At 48.0% G+C, this 13,439-nt stretch overlaps 1 long non-coding RNA gene across 3 annotated transcripts; it reads left to right on the top strand.

The window, feature by feature from the left end:
- The first annotated feature begins 1,464 nt into the window (after window positions 1-1,464).
- LOC116285823 (uncharacterized) lies at window positions 1,465-13,055 on the top strand. 3 transcript variants are annotated; one of them, XR_012064845.1, is made up of 8 exons: window positions 1,465-1,957; window positions 2,042-2,239; window positions 4,806-4,926; window positions 5,307-5,388; window positions 8,822-8,948; window positions 10,065-10,104; window positions 12,116-12,200; window positions 12,390-13,055. It is a non-coding gene; the product is annotated as an uncharacterized lncRNA (long non-coding RNA). The 3 variants fall into 3 exon arrangements; XR_012064844.1 differs by having other exon boundaries at window positions 1,465-2,239; window positions 10,868-12,200; XR_012064843.1 differs by having other exon boundaries at window positions 1,465-2,239.
- Window positions 13,056-13,439: the final 384 nt, after the last annotated feature.

The following is a 13,439-nucleotide window of genomic DNA, read 5'->3' on the forward strand; positions in this document are numbered from 1 at the left end:
CATTGTTTCCAGCAATCATTTGGCCAGTGGGAGAACCGGTGTTGGTATTCTGAGACTGCTGTATGTGCAATGTGGGAGGAAGCCGATGAGAAATTATGTGAAATTCTAATTCTATATTTCTTGGCATCTTTGAGAAATGAGAATCTTAGCATGGAAGAAAGGAGATGCAGGTGGAAGAAATAAGAGGTTATGCAAACCTGAATTTGAATCGGAAGTATCAGTATGAACTTATGTGTTTTATCTTCAAGACTAACTCCGTAGCTCTGATCTCTGAAAAGACCTGGGAGTAATAATCAGTTCAGTAGCAGTGAGCACCCCCAGTGCCCAGATTGTTGTCTTCAAATTTCATTTCCCAATAAAAGACCAGGGCTTCATGAAAAGATGGTTGATTTCAGGCCTGGGACAGGAAATGACCAAGGGGAGCCTGGAACATCTGTCACACCAGACGGGAAGGAAGTCCTCAACAACTGGTAGGGTGGTGTCAAACGGACTCAGGAGTCGGCTTGAAGAGGCTCCCTCTGGCCAAAGATTTAACATCATTTAAGGAATTTAACATCAATAAAGTAAAACTGCAATGGATTGAAACACATCAAATGTTTTCGACTCCACGAGTTTATGATGTTACTAAAACAAATCTAATTGGTCACCTTTGGAGTGTGCTCATGAGAAAATCCATTATTTTGAAAATTGATAAAAACATATAATTGAGCATTTGTCTTTCCTATACAAACTGTACTACTGGGTAACCAAATAGTTGATGAGGGAAAGTTTCTCTTTATAGAAGTAATTCAGTTCATAAATGAAGAAGGAGTGATAAAATTGGAATATCACCATTTGGCAACTGCTAATTAATTAATGGATAGTGACATTGGATCAGCAACATCTGCTAATATGACAAATAATAAGCTATCACATGGCTCCTGTGAAGTATTCTTGCCAAAAAAATCCAACCGAAATCTAGATTCAAGTAACAATTTACAGAAAGTACAGAGGACAGAAGAAAATATTAAAAGACACCCTGGAGTTGCAATCAGTAAAATCTATATTGTGGGAATCTCTGTAGGATAAATGATCTAGTTTCTTAAACAAGTAAGTTGTAAGGGGAAAAAAAAAAGAGATATGAGAAGGAAACAGATATTTAAAAGAAAAAGACATATCACCAGTCACGGAGCAGAACTTACTTAGATCAAGATTCAAACAAAGTAAAAAAAATAAAATAAAAATTTTGTGACATTCTAAAGACAATTGGAAATTTGAACACTGGCTGGATATTTGATAGAATTTAAATTATCAATTGTTTTTAGGTGTTATTGTGGTTTTTTTTCCCAATAGTCTTTATCTTTTAGAAGTATATTCAGAAATATTTATATGTGAAATATATAATATCTGAGATGTGCTTCAAAATAACAGAGGAGGGAGGATGTGGGTGGGGATAGAGATGAAGTGAGCTTGAATGTGAGTTGATAACCACTGAGGGTGGGTTGATGGGGACATGAGCGTTCGTTCTCCTATTCTGCTTTTGGATATGCTTGAGATTTTCCACAATCAGATGTTCAAAAAAATAACTATAAAGCAATTAAGAAGAAAGGAATGATCCCTGCACAGCCGTGCGGAAGATGGACTGGAGGGGATGTTTAGGGGCACTGATTTCCCTCCACTGTCTTCTCAGGTCCCGCTTGCATCTCCTTCCTTATCGTCCTGCCTTGTAGAACAAGAGAATAGATGACTGGCATCCACCTCACACGAGAAGGCAGGGCAGGCCCACCCCCAGCAGTATCAGGGCCTGAGATAAGAGTACAAATGGAGACCACTTGCCCCTGTTTGGAAGGGCTGAAGAAGGAGCCTAGGGCTTTAGAAGTGGTACCGCCTGCCGCGCAAGTTTGCCTTGGTTGTGATTTGGCTGAGGGCTCCTGTACCACCGGGGGATGTGACACCGTATGTATCGCAGACAGTGAAGGTCAGTCGTTTTCAGGGCTCTGTAAGCAAGGCAGCTCTGAGGCTGTTCTCTCCTTGGAATCTGGGCTGATTTTGTTTCTTTCAGGAGCTGGAGGTACAGGACCAAAAGCACTGCAGGCCTCGGGTTGACGAGTGCTCTACCAGGGGCTTGCCCTGCAGGTTCCTGTCCTCGCAGCCGCCACCGCCGCCACCTGGGCGCTGCTGGGAGCTGGAGCTCTTGGGCAGTCATGGCCTCCGAGATCAGTCAGGACAGGCTGCCCAGCCTCTATCCTCTTGAAAGCTGGTTGGTTTGTTTTTATTAATAGACTTTTTCTTGATTCTTGTTTTTTTATTGAAATGTAGTTAATTTACATTGTTATTTTCAAGTGTACAGCAAAGCAATTCAGTTATACATATACATGTAAATATATATATATATTTTTTTTCAGTTTCTGTCCCATTACAGCTCATTACAAGAAGTTGAATATAGTTTCCTGTGCTACACACTAGGTCTTTGTTTATCTATTTTATACATAGTAGTGTGTATCTGTTAATCCCAAACTTCTAATCTATCCCTCCCCACCCCCAGCCGTTCCCCCTGGTAATCACAGTTTGTTTTCTATGTCTGTGAGTCTATTTCTGGTTTGTAAATAAAGTTCTTATCTTTTTTTTTCCTTGATGTTTTGATTCACTTCGACCAGAAATTGACTCCAGCGACCTCTGACCATCTTTCTGGCCTCTAGGGGGTGCATCTCTCAGCCTCCCTGACTTTTTAGGGTGAAATTTCTTGAGCCTTGACCACAAGCTTCTAGGAATTTTCTGGATGGGTGGATGATAAACCACAGGCCACTGTGCTTTTGACTCAAGCTCTTGGAAGACCTTGGGCCCCAGAGCTGGAGAAGATGGACCTGGCCTTGGGTCTGGAGACAGGAGATTTGCAGGGCTTTTCATTAGTTTTGCCCTTGGGTGTGGGCAGAGAGGTTGAGTGACTTAGCCTCGTGGTCCATTAGCATCTTTGTATAAGGCCTCTTTCTTGATTTTGAATTACTGAATTACCTTTTATCCCATAGTTTCCTCCCATTCCCCTCTCCGCTATGGATAAGCACTCTAACGTGCTTAATGCACATCTTTTTATTTGCATGTGTTCTTGCATGTGTTTTGTGTTGAGTATATTTTTTAACTTGGAAAATTATGTATTTTTCTTAAGTGTAAGGGGAAAATTATAAGCATTAATTCATTATCATGACTTTATCCAATTGTAGAATAAGTACGTTATTCTAAACTCAGGGCCCAGGCAATGTAAAGATGAAAAATAATTTGGAGAGCAGAAATATATTGTGAATAACACATAAATTTACATTTCCACTTAGGTATGTTATTCCTAAGTCAATTTATAGAATTTTGGTACATTTAAAATAGTACTGAATTGTTGCGAGTAACCACTGAAATACTTTTCAACTATGCGAAGTATGCAAAAATTGCAAAATAAAAAAATTTAACATAGAAATCTTATGCAGTCATGCTGGTCTATGTGGTTAGTGTCCATATTTTGGCTGAAAATATGTTCCCCTAGAATATAGCCAATATTTTATAACAACTATAAATGGAGTATATAATCTTTAAAAATTGTGAATCACTATATTGTACACCAGTAACATATAATATTGTACGTCAACTATACTTCAATTTTAAAAAGAAAATCTGTTCCCCTAGTATCCTAAAAATGAGCAGTCTGAGATCTTTTACACATTGGTATTAGATAGTCGTGTTCACTCTATTAACACCAGAGGCAATGGTGCAATGCTAAAAATAAGCCTGCATCTATGTCTGTGTTATTATGCACGGAAATAGTATTGTGTTATAAAACCTCATCTGGTTTCCTACTTTTTTCAGTGACGACTTTGATTTTAAGATGCATCCACATTGCTGAGTATGCCTGCAGTGTACTGGCCACGTTTTACTCATCCACTCCCCCGCGGGTGGACTTTCAGGCTGCCCCTCCCTCCTCCATCACAGGCACAGGAACAGAATTTCTGGGTCATAGGAATGAGATGGAGGCTCTAGTCTGGAAACCTACCAGCACAGCAAATGCCAAACCTCCTTCTCTGTGCCTGGAAGAGACGTTCTGGAAGTCTGAAGAGCCACAACACCTCCCATCCTCCTTGTAGTTCTAGGCTTAACTCCTAAAACTACAGGATTTGAGGCAGGAAAGTTGGAATTGAGGCGCAGCCATTCTCCCCTCCTCTGCTCTGGGATAAGACATCCTGGGGTGCAGTCGAGAGTCCCAGCATCTCCAAAGAGTTTGTTTGCAAGTCCTGAATGCTGAGCTGGTCCCTCCTGCACAGCTCAGGTTAGGGGGACAGCCACCTCTCACCCCAAGGCTGGGAAGTGACTGGGGCCAGACTCAGGGCAGGAGGAAGACCTGAGCAGGACCCTGCACCTGGCCCCCCCAACCCCCTGCAAGCCTGTGGGAAGCAACTTCACTAACTGTTGGACTGAAGCCACAGTCCAAGAAGCTCAGGCTTCTCGCACTAAAGAAAATTCAGAAACACGCAGACTGACTCTGGCATGAAGCTCTTCAAGCCCTAAAATGGGGCCTCTGAGCGCTCTCGCTGATTTCCACTGCCCCATCCCTCCAGCCTTCGGGGAGCACTTTTCCCCCAACATCTGAGATTCTGAGCCAGGACCCAGGGCAGCTCCCAGGTGACAGTTTGGTGGGGTCTTGCAGGAATGGTAAAGATCTCTCAGATAAAGGCTTGGGGAGGATGAAGGGGAATTGGCTTAAGCAGAAACCTGACAACTCCTTTGAGGTACAGCTGGGCTCCCTCCCACCTTGCTTGAATAACACCACCTTTTCCTCCCTGCTCCAGGAGACCCTCCCATTCACCTGGACCCTTCCAAAAGCAACCAAGAGAGGCTGAGCTTCCCTCCACACTGCCTGGTCCTGCAGTTCCATTTCCTGCCTCTTCTCCGGAGCAGGACAGCATCCTGGTAGGTTCCCAGGATAGCCTTCTCCAGGAGGACACAACCGCAACTTCTGTGTAAATGTGACACTACTGCACAGTAAATAGTGAGAGGACCGTGTAGGGGAGGACTTTTCTCCACCCTCTGGACCCTTGTCCCTTGGGCATGACTCTCAGTTAAGGACAGCCTGGGGCAAAGCCAGTGAGATGGGTGTAGGGGAGAGTGGGGAGGTGAAGAGGGGCCCAGGGGTGTGAACTCCCTGGGGCAGCCTAGGGTAGAGGTGGGTGGCAGACCCTTAGGAAATAAGTCTGGTCCCTGCCTGGAGAAAGGGCACTCTCGGTGAGGGTAACACTCCTTCATCCCACAAGCATCTCTAAGCATCTCTCACGTATCAGGCACTGTGCTAGTTGCAGGGTACCACTGTGAACAAGGGCGGTGCGTTCCTGCTGCCACGGAGTGACACTGGACAGCAGAGGAGACGAGCAAACAGTAAGTAAGCAAATATATAATTCTAAATAGCAGTAAGAACAATGAGGGAAACTGGGAGGTGCTGAGATGGAGAATAGTGGGGAGGAGGGAGCTGCTTTAGATGTGGTGATTGGGAAAGGAGGCACAGAGAAGGTAATTCTCCTGAGGCCGAAGCAGCCATTATGGGAGGTTTTCCTCTGCCTAGCATTCCTTTCCCTCTTCTTGTACAGCCCTCTCTGTCCCCTCCTCTACTCTTGATCCACGTGGGCTCCTGGAGGAGACATGTAACCCAGGTCTGGCCAATCAGGGCACCCCATCCCACCCTGGCCACAGTGATTGGTTCAGAGATGGGCACATGCACCAAATTAGGTGAAGGCAGACATGTGACCCAGGTCTGGCCAATCAGGGCATCCATCCCACCCTGGCCACAGTGATTGGTTCAGAGATGGGCACATGCACCAAATTAGGTGAAGGAGAGTCAGGCTGGAAACTTTGGCCAGACCATCGGACAAGAAGCTATCCCTTTTTGTCCGAGGATGCTAAACAAGGATGTAAGCCTTCAACAGCCATGGGCGGCCGTATAGAAAGAGGCTCCCTGAGAACAGAGCCAACCCCAAGGAAAGCAGAGCTGAGAAATGGAGAGGGAGAGAAAGAAAATGAGAAAGAAAGAGGGAGATCCATTGATCAAGCCCTATTGTCATTTTTGATTCTCTGAATCTGCAGGAGGGAAGAGGAAGTGAAACATTAACATTCCCCAAAACTCTCCTCAGCGTCATCCTCACAGTCTCCTCCCTGCCCACAACTCTATACAAAGCTGGAGGCAGGCCAGGGGCAGCCATGCAGGGTCTGTTTGGAGCCCCCTCTAGGCAGATCCTGCAAACACAAGTAGTCTCCTAACGTCTTTTTGCATCTTCACCTTTAGGCATCGGCCAAAACTCTGAAAGCAGAAAAGTCCTATTTTTATGGTGCTGTATGTTTATGTTTATTTTATGATAAGTATTGTTGGCCCATTTCTATAAATGAGAAAAATGAAGCTAAGAGAGGTTGAGTAACTTGCCAAGAACACAGAGCTGGTCAGAGACAGAGCTGAATTCATACCCCAGTTTATCTGGCTTCAGATTGCCCTCCTCCTTTCTACTTCTCCAGCCCAGGGGGTGGTATGGCCTGGCAGACAGATGGCTCCTAGCACTGGGGCTACAAGCAGCCTGACCTGGGATTCAGGGCTGTAACTCCAGCTCCGGCTGACTGTGGGCAGAGCAATCCCACATCCACGAAAAGTGGCATTTATAAGGTCTGGAAGGTGCAGCTCTGGGTCTGGGGTTGCCACCAAGGGCTAAGTGCCCATTACGTGCCAGGCACCGAGCCAGGCACTTCACTGTGTTACTGTGTCATCCATATGGGAAACTGACCACCAGCCAGAGTGGATGAGACCTGCTGCTGGAAGCCTTCTTATCCTCCTTTCCTGGGTCAGGACTGACCCTGGAGGCTGGCCAGCAGGGAGCCCAGCTGTTGGGAGCAGAGGGAGGCAGTGTCAGGAGCCAGGCCCCCACACCCCTTTCCTACATCCATCTATCCCTGACCTGGCCCAGCCTCCTCATGTCTCTCCAGACTCCTCCCCTGCCTCACTGCCTCCAGCCTCACCTCTCACCCCTACCCACCAGGGCTGCCATCACGGCCTGATTGTTCACGATCTTGCAGCCTTACTGGGCTGCAGCCATGGGCTGTTATTACGATGGTCTCCCTCACTGCCATGGTGTGTGTGGGGAGCCGGGGTGGGGGTGCTGCGGAGATGACTGTGTTTCTTGGAGCCCCTTGGCCTTAAGAGCTGAGCTGAGCAAAACCAACAGGAAGCGCCTCCCAGGACCCTCAGATGCCAGCCGGGGGTGGTTACGGCAGGGGAAATGGCCAGCAGCCCTGTGCACACGCGTCCTTCTGAGGCGTGGGTGCGGTGCTGCCATGCGCCAGGGCTCTCTGCCAGTGTGGGGGGGGGGGGGACGAGCGCTTCTTCAGCCTGAGGCTACCTGTGAAGGCTCAGTGGACATAGCCTCACTCGGCCAGCTTGCCGTCCTGTGGTCCTCAAGGCTCCAGGCTGCCTCCAGGGACTGAGGGCGCGGGGGAGGGGGGTTGAGTCGGAGCATTTTACCGTCACCACGGGGAAGGGACAGCTGCGCCGTCTGAGTCAGCAGCCTCACTGTCCAGAGGGGAAGCCAAGGTTCACACTGGAGGAGGGACTTGCCGGGGTCACTTTCGTAGTCCTGGTGTGGGTTTTGGAGACAGAGATGGTTGAATCCTAGCTCCGCCACTTCCTCCTGGAAGAGCTGGAGCAAATTACAACCCTGAGCCTTAGTTTTTGTAAACGTTAGCGGGGGCCTTACTGCTCTAGTGTTAGAGCTGCGAGGATTCTCAGGCAAGACGTGCATGAGGTGTCTGTTCCCAGCGGCAGCTCAGGCGTCCAGCTCCATCCCCCCGCCCAGGGGGACGGGGGTGCTCCCTCCTGGACACCGGAGCTGCTCAGGGGAAGAGCCGCCCTGTTTCTCAGGTGACACGGCTGCCAAAGGCTTTAGGAAAGAATCAGGTCGGCTTTGGGCCCGGGACAGGAGGTGGCAAGTGTAAGACCCTACCAGTCAGGAGACTGATTCCAGGGAGGTGAGCGGCCTGGGGCCTGGGCGCAGCTTCCCGACCTTTCCTTTCCTTCACTTGCTCATCCACCTGCGGGTGCAGACTGAGCGTCCTTTCGGAAACGGGCTGTGTTACGGCTGGCGCTCGGTCGGGGAGGACGAAGACCAGCGGCGCCGCCCCGACACGCGCCCGGCCCCGCGGGGAGAGGGACGAGGCGGCGCCGCGGCGGGGGGGGGGGGCTGCTGCGGGAGTCGCGTGCGCGCCGCGGGCAGGCTCACGCCGCCGTTCTCTCCTTGTAACTGCAGAGCATATTTTCAGGGTTGAGATTGAGCTGTATGATTTTGTAACCTGCTGTTTTCATTTGGCATGATGTCATGAACGTTGCCTCCGTGTCATTATTAAACTCTTTGTAAATATTTTCGATGCCTGCGGGGTATTCTCCGTAGAGCACTGCTGTAATTTAATTAGGCTTGGACATGTAGGTTGTTTCGGGTTTTTTCCCTGTGATGAATAATACTGTTACCAACGTCTTGGTACATGAATTGTTTCCCATGTTTCTTGTTATTTCCTTGGGGTAGATTTCTAGTCACGGAATTCCTGGACAAAGTATATCAAATTTTTAAATCCCTCAAGACTCCTTTGATACTTACTGCCAAGTGACTTTCTGGGCGTGCCCTGTAGCAGGTGAGGCACTGTGCGAACTTAAGTCTGCATTGGGGTGGGGGTTATAGTAGAAATGTAGACTGGGGGTGGGAGGTTTGAACTGTATAGACTTGGGGTTCCAGTCCCAGCTCCTTCACTTACTAATCATGCAGCCCTGTTTCTCCCATGACAGAGGTGAAAATACGGTCCCTGAGCAGTTTTGTGAAGACAAGAGATGGCCAACAGGAAGCTCAGTGTCCAGCACGCAGTGGGAGCGCGGTGACTGGTTCCTGCTCCGGTGTGACAGCTTCCTCGGCGAGGTGGGTGCGACCTCATGCCCTCTGGAAGCTGAGCCTGCAGGGCAAGGGCCCAGCTCCAGCCAGCCAGGCACAGATGTCCCTACACTGGCCAAGCCTGGGCCCTCGGAGCCCTGCAGATAGCAGAGCAAAAGGCCAAGGCCAAGGCCAGAGGCCAGAGAAAGTGAACAAAGGGCTGTAGGGGCAAAAGAGAGGGAGGAGGTGATTTCTAGGCTGACCAAGGAGCGGAGCTGGGAAGGAGGGCAAAGAGGAGGGGCAGGGCTCGGGGGCCCACAGGAAAGTTCAGGACAGAGGGGATGGAAGCCAAAGGGAAGAGCTGGTTCAATACCAGGATGTAAAGTGAATTCAGGTACCAACCGAGTCTCCAGAGGCTGGCCCAAGGGCAGGGGTGGGACCAGGGGGCTCTGACAGGCTGCCCAGCACCTGGTTCTGTGACTAGCTCACTGTGTGACCCTGGACGAGAACCTGACCCTTGCCGGCCTCTGGCTTACCCATTTGCAGAAGCCTCTGGTGTTCTTCCATCTCTGAGATCCTCTGGCCTGGCAATGCCCTGAAGAGATGAATGCCCCCCAACTGGTCCTCTGAGCAAGTTTAAATACCTACCAAACAATTTCTCTGCTGCAGACAGGGGACAGAACTGCCCTGGGTCTCTTGGATCAATGGGAAGGCTTTTCTGGGGGATTATTGAAAAAGAAGAGGGCAGAGGGCAGAGAGAAGGGGCTTGCTTAGAGAGAGTGACCACGGCCAGAGGAGAGTGGACAGGGCAGCCCCAAGCAGGTGCAAGGAGAATTAGAAAGTGGTGGCTCCTTTGGTGGTTGAAGTTCCACGTTAATTCCTCCTGGCTAGAGAAACAAGCTCTGATTTTCAGCCTTCACTCATCCCCTGGGCTGGATACTCTTGTGTTGCAGGGTGGGTTCTGCAACAGCAGACTTTGAAACAGAGTTTTGGAGCATGCAATGCTTACTAGAGAAAGGAAAGGGGAGAGAGCAGGATTGGGCAGAGGGAAGTCAACCTGTGTTTCAGGCTCAATCGAGTCTCAGCATCGGAGCAAGTAGTGCTCACCAGAGTTGTCCAGCATCAGACCTAAGTCGACGGGACTTTACTTTCTTTCTCCATCAGTCACCAGATTTGAGCTGCCCCAGGAAGGATGTGACCTCAGGTAAGGAGGGTCCCCTGCAGCCGGGGTGGGCTCTGAGGGTACTGCCAGCAGGAGACTGTGTGCTGCTCACTCTCCCTGCAGCTGGGCAGCAGGTCCTCCCTCGAAGGGGAATTTGGACAATTCATCTTTATGTCTTTCACATCTTGGGCAGTGAACCACCTGCTCAGCTGTACATGGCAGCCCTGTGGGAGAAACATTTTAAAGAATACAAACCTGTGCCTTATCCAGATGCTTTGAAAAGTGTGGATTGGGAAAAGAAAGTCAAATAATAGATTATTGTTTGTGTATTACGGGAGTCCCTGTCAAGAGAGTCACATCCTCTGAGAACACTGGTTCCTGATTTTTCTGGCCTGGAAGTTTCGAAATGTCCGGGTTGTCAAATCTCACCACTCCCACCCCTCCCTCTATGCTAGCTTCTGGGCCTCTCAGTGTGCTTTCTGCTGGAAAAGGGTGACAGATCATCCTTCCATTGTGTTTAAGGAGAAGTACATCATTTCTCTCCTTTTCCCCTTTCTGTGTGATTTGGCCACAAGGTCTTGATGTCAGGGAGTGAGAAGGCAGCCCTAGAAAGATATATGACCTTCAAGGGAAGAAGGGAGATGGGACCCTCTGGCTCCAAGGTCTTTGATGACCCCTTAGTGCTCTTAGCTTAAAATCCAAACCCTCAGCCTGGCGTGTGATGCCTACATGAGCTGGCCCTGCCTCTTCCTAGCCTGGCACAGAGCACCACTGAATGAATAAAAATGTTTCTTGCTCCTAATAGTGTCGATGATGATGATGATGATGAAGAAGAAGAAGAAGAAGAAGAAGAAGAAGAAAAGAAGAAGAAGAAGAAGAAAGAAGAAGAAAGAAGAAAGAAGAAAGAAGAAGAAGAAGAAAGAAGAAGAAAGAAGAAGAAAGAAGAAAGAAGAAGAAAGAAGAAGAAAAGAACTCATATTTCTCTAGGCTCCACCAAACCGCAGCTACTCCTAGCGGCTCAGATCAGCATAATCTAAAACTTCTTGGCTCACCTGTTCGTACAAAATTATGACTCTCTCCTTAAAATCTACTCTAACCATTTCTGGGAGACAAGAGGTAAAGAGCAAAGAGTTAAGGGCAAAAGCTTTGGATTCACATTAAAAGGAACCAGGGATGCTTGGAGAAAATTAGATTCCAGAGCTGGAGGCAGGTAATGTACAAGATGAGCCTGAAAAATCTTGTGCCAGAAAGTAAAGAAGTGCTCAAAAACGAACAGTGCCATATCAAAGGAAGCAGAAGCCACCCTAAAGGGACTCATCCTGGCCAAGCTAGAACAGTGTGAGCACCAAAATAAATATAACAACAACAACGGATTATAACCCATTGAAATAGGAATTCCTGAGTCCTCATTAATAGAAGTAAATGAATAAATAAATGAGGGGAAGGGAACACTCTTCTCAGTAAGATGTCAATTTATAAACACACGTGGAATGCTGAAGTTAGAAAATCATCAGTGGATGCCAAAACTAGTGGGTGGAAGTGCAGCGAGGAACAGGATACGCGTATTCATGTAGCCTCAAAATTTTACTATGAGATGTGTATTAATCACAAAGGGCAAAACAGTAACTCTGTGGCAAAGAAAACTGGTGGAAACCACCTAAATGGAGTGACCGAAGTTAACGCCACTGACAGTGGGACAAGCTGAATCACATGCCTCCTGATACGATGCGCTGAGGACACAGAATGGTGGTGTGGCGTTCCTGCTGCAAATGCATGATCTGAATCTAATCATGGGGGAAGGACCAGACGCAAACCCAAATGGAGAGACATTCTACAAAATGACCAAAGTATCAGTGTAAAGAAGGTCAAGGGAAGACAGAGGAACTGTCAAAGATTGAAGGAGACCAGAAGGGAAAAACAGACTTAAGGGACATTACAATTGATGGAATTAAATTTGAACGAGAAGTGCAGACAAGAGCGTTGTTATCAGTGTTAAATTTTTTAATTTTGAAAATTGCACTGTGGTTATGTAAGGGAATGTCCTTGCTTTCAGGAAATAAACACTGAAGAATTCAGGAGTGAAGGGTTCCCATGTCTCCAACTTACTCAGATGATACATGCTACATCATGATGCATATGTAAGTAACATGTGTACCTAAGTCCATACAGAGAAATAATAAAGTAATGGTGATAAAATTTAAATAATGTGATTCTGGAGAAAGAGGACTAGAGTTCTTTGTACTCTTCTCTACTTTTAAAGATATCAAAATAAGAATGTACACATTAAGAAAAACAAAATAATACATGAGAAAACGTGCCTTTTGCAGACGACAGAGAATTGGGGAGATGGACACCTGGTCCCCACCCCGGACCGTGGGGTCTCATGGTCTGACGAGAGTCTGCTGTCACGCCCTCCGCACTGCTCCGGCTGCCAGTCACTCCTCGGCTTTGTCCTGCTCTTTGAAGTCCCGGGAGTGAGGCTTTTCCAGCCGATCCTGAGAAGACAGGGCCGTCAGCAGCAGCAAGGCCAAGTCTACGGCGCACCGTGACCATCGCTGTGGGTTGAAAGCCTGCTGTGCACAGAATTGGAGCTGGATGCCTTTCCAGTTTTCAAACACTGGGCTAGGTACGTTAGGAACATCTTATTTAAATTTTAGAGCAACTCTGTTGAATATGTAGGCTCATCATCCCCAGTTTCCAGATGAGGAAACTGAGTTGCGGTGAGGTGAGGCTGGAGCCAGGATTCAAACCCCACCCTTCAACTCCAAGCCCGCTGCCCCACCCACCACCCACAGCTGGACGTGTCCGGAAGGCACGCACTGCTTCCTCTGCCTCCATCCGGGTCCCCTCCCCATATCTCAACTTAGTGATTTTCTGGCTCAGCAAGACTGAAGTCAAGGTCTCCTGCCTCTGAATCTCAGGTTCTCGGGTAATAATTAAACACCAGCTGGGTCAGAATCAAGCTTTGCCTTACTGTGAACAAGCCATTTTCTGACTAAATTAAGACCAACCGAACCAGGGAGAGGATGCCAAAAAACTGTTTTGATGCTCTTTTTTGAGACACTGCAACAATAGAAAACATAAAACAAAACAGTCTGGAAAGGATAGGGGTGGAGTCGGGGTTGGGCGGGAGGTGCTTACACCCTGCCTTCCCTGTCAGGACCAGGCCAGTCATTCTGTCCCTCTGGGCCTCAGTTTCCCCATCTGCAAAATGAAGCAGTGAGGCAGGAGCAGGAGTTCCAGTCCAAGGATGTTTATCTGTCTCACTTATGAAATCTAAAGACAATGCAGATTCCGTGGTCCTCACCCAATCAGTAGGTTTATGTTGGAACCCAGGCTTATGTTTTTTTAACAAAGTCCCCCAGGGCTTCTGAGAG

This window comes from Vicugna pacos, chromosome 27 (genome assembly GCF_048564905.1).
Source record: "Vicugna pacos chromosome 27, VicPac4, whole genome shotgun sequence".
Classification (NCBI taxonomy): domain Eukaryota; kingdom Metazoa; phylum Chordata; class Mammalia; order Artiodactyla; family Camelidae; genus Vicugna; species Vicugna pacos.